Here is a 3,645-nt window from a genome sequence, read left to right as displayed (position 1 = left end):
GTGTCTCGTTTGAGCGTTCCATTTAGGACTGTTTTGTAAACGCTTTCTGAGATATCGCCCTAAATAAGCACTTGATTCCGTCCCAGTGGTTTGACACCTCGTTGTCAGGAGTTGCGTACGGCTATTTACTGCAGTCACCTTGAGTTGAGCGGCGCACACATGCTCCCATTTTCAAATAGGCGGCGACAAAATGTTGCCACCCAGATCACACACACACAGCTCTGTGGCGTCACTTAAATGTTTCGGTTTTAAGTGAAATGATTGTGTGAGGCAGATTGTGTGTAGGATTTAGTTTTTTAATGGAGGAATATAGTTTCGACGACTCCTCTCCTCTGAATGTCCTTGTGTCCGTAGGTTCTTTTTAAGTACCTCCGCCCACATCAACTCCTTGAACTGTAATAAAACATACCAGACATGTTTGAAAAGGAGGAGCCTGATGGTGTTTAAAAGGTTTGCGTCCCTTCCAAGAGCTTGGTAAATGTCAAATCTATCTCGATGTCTCTGCAGTATCAACACAGACACACTGTCTGATCGAACCTTGGTGTGGGTGGTCTCCTGTCGTCATCTAATCAGCGCTAACAAAAGCCAATTCTAAAAATACCTTTTGGCACTTAAACCGACCACCGGTGCGGTTGATGACCTTTATACGAACCCCGTTTCAATATGAGTTGGGAGATTGTGTTAGATGTAAATATAAACGGAATACAATGATTTGCAAATCCTTTTCAAGCCATATTCAATTGAATGCACTACAAGGACAAGATATTTGATGTTCAAACTCATAAACTTAATTATTATTTGCAAAAAAAACCAAAAACTTAGAATTTCATGGCTGCAACACGTGCCAAAGTAGTTGGGAAAGGGCATCTTCACCACTGTGTTACATGGCCTTTCCTTTTAACAACACTCAGTAAAGGTTTGGGAACTGAGGAGACACATTTTTGAAGCTTTTCAGGTGGAATTCTTTCCCATTCTTGCTTGATGTACAGCTTAAGTTGTTCAACAGTCCGGGGGTCTCCCTTGTGCTATTTTAGGCTTCATAATGCGCCACACATTTTCAATGGGAGACAGGTCTGGACTACAGGCAGGCCAGTCTAGTACCCGCACTCTTTTACTATGAAGCCACGTTGATGTAACACGTTGCATTGGCATTGTCTTGCTGAAATAAGCAGGGGCGTCCATGGTAACGTTGCTTGGATGGCAACATATGTTGCTCCAAAACCTGTATGTACCTTTCAGCGTTAATGGTGCCTTCACAGATGTGTAAGTTACCCATGTCTTGGGCACTAATACACCCCCATACCATCACACATGCTGGCTTTTACACTTTGCACCTATAACAATCCGGATGGTTCTTTTCCTCTTTGGTCCGGAGGACACGACGTCCACAGTTTCCAAAAACTATTTGAAATGTGGACTCGTCAGACCACAGAACACTTTTCCACTTTGTATCAGTCCATCTTAGATGAGCTCAGGCCCAGCGAAGCCGACGGCGTTTGTGGGTGTTGTTGATAAACGGTTTTCGCCTTGCATAGGAGAGTTTTAACTTGCACTTACAGATGTAGCGACCAACTGTAGTTACTGACAGTGGGTTTCTGAAGTGTTCCTGAGCCCATGTGGTGATATCCTTTACACACTGATGTCGCTTGTTGTTGCAGTACAGCCTGAGGGATGGAAGGTCACGGGCTTAGCTGCTTACGTGCAGTGATTTCTCCAGATTCTCTGAACCCTTTGATGATATTACGGAGCGTAGATGGTGAAATCCCTAAATTCCTTGCAATAGCTGGTTGAGAAAGGTTTTTCTTAAACTGTTCAACAATTTGCTCACGCATTTGTTGGCAAAGTGGTGACCCTCGCCCCATCCTTGTTTGTGAATGACTGAGCATTTCATGGAATCTACTTTTATACCCAATCATGGCACCCACCTGTTCCCAATTTGCCTGCTCACCTGTGGGATGTTCCAAATAAGTGTTTGATGAGCATTCCTCAACTTTATCAGTATTTATTGCCACCTTTCCCAACTTCTTTGTCACGTGTTGCTGGCATCAAATTCTAAAGTTAATGATTTGCAACAAAAAAAAAATGTTTATCAGTTTGAACATCAAATATGTTGTCTTTGTTGCATATTCAACTGAATATGGGTTGAAAAGGATTTGCAAATCATTGTATTCCGTTTATATTTACATCTAACACAATTTCCCAACTCATATGGAAACGGGGTTTGTAAATAGCAAGTGTTCCTACGACATGTGCTTCCAGGTTCCTTCCTCCTTCCCGATTCGCGTCTTCTCTAGAATCATGAGTCTGAGGTCTCCGATTTTCAGGACCGTATGTGTCCTCTGGATGGCTGCTGCTCAAGACGAGTTAGTGAACCGCAGACTCATGATCAAGGCAGAACACGATAAACGTAGGGCCCTGCGATCCATGGTCTTGCGTGAAGAAAGGCATGTAAAATATCAATAAATGACATGGCGCTTCATATAAGATTTGACAGTAAACCTATTCCTAGTCTCTTCCTGCCCCGTGAAGTTAATTATATTTATATAGCGCTTTACATAGTGAAAACCCATTATCTACATTTTTAAGCTACATTTAAACCAGTGTGGGTGGCACCGGGGGGGGGCAATGAGGGTAAGGTGTCTTGCCCAAGGACACAACAGCAGTGACTAGGATGGCGGAAGCTGGAATCAAACCAGGAGGTCTCAAGTTTCTGGACCGATGCTCGACCATTTCGAGCCACGCCGCCCCGTCAATGATAACCTAGTCCAGGGGTGTCCAAACTTTTTCCACTGAGGGCCGCACACGGAAAAATTAAAGCATGCGGGGGCCATTTTGATATTTTTAATTTTCAATCCATAACAAAATATATGGATTTTGTTTGTTTTTTTACCTTTAGGGCTCCTGGGGACCATAAAGGGTCTAAGTCATTAAAATGTTAAGTCAAATTATTATTTTTTTATTTATATAACGCTTACAGTACATCTCTACAGTATATCAACTTCAGGTTGATATAAAGTTTAAAAAAACCAAAAAGGTTTTATGCCTTTTCTGTCAAAGACAACTTAGTTTTTTATAATAAAAGTGAAATATGCAGTATTTCCCCCACTGCCCAAAACATTCAGAAAGCAATGTTTGATGTGAAGTAATTAGAGCCTTAAAAATATCAATAATGCAGGACACCATTGATTTTAATTCATTGCTATTTTTGAGTAAAGATAAATAAAATCTAGGGATGTCCGATAATGGCTTTTTGTCGATATCCGATATGCCGATATTGTCCAACTCTTTAATTACTCAACCGATACCGATATCAACCGATATATACAGTCGTGGAATTAACACATTAATTGGTATGGTGAAGATAAGGTACTTTTTAAAAAAAGGAATCAAATAAAATAAGATAAATAAATTAAAAACATTTTCTTGAATAAAAAAGAAAGTAAAACAATATAAAAACAGTTACATATAAACTAGTAATTAATGAAATTTTGTTAAATTAACTGTTAAAGGTTAGTACTATTAGTGGAGCAGCAGCACGCACAATCATGTGTGCTTACGGACTGTATCCCTTGCAGACTGTATTGATATATATTGATATATAATGTAGGAACCAGAATATTAATAACAGAAAGAAACAACCCTTTT

This window comes from Entelurus aequoreus, linkage group LG06 (assembly GCF_033978785.1).
Source record: "Entelurus aequoreus isolate RoL-2023_Sb linkage group LG06, RoL_Eaeq_v1.1, whole genome shotgun sequence".
Lineage (NCBI taxonomy): Eukaryota > Metazoa > Chordata > Actinopteri > Syngnathiformes > Syngnathidae > Entelurus > Entelurus aequoreus.
Note: the sequence above shows the minus strand (reverse complement) of the source record.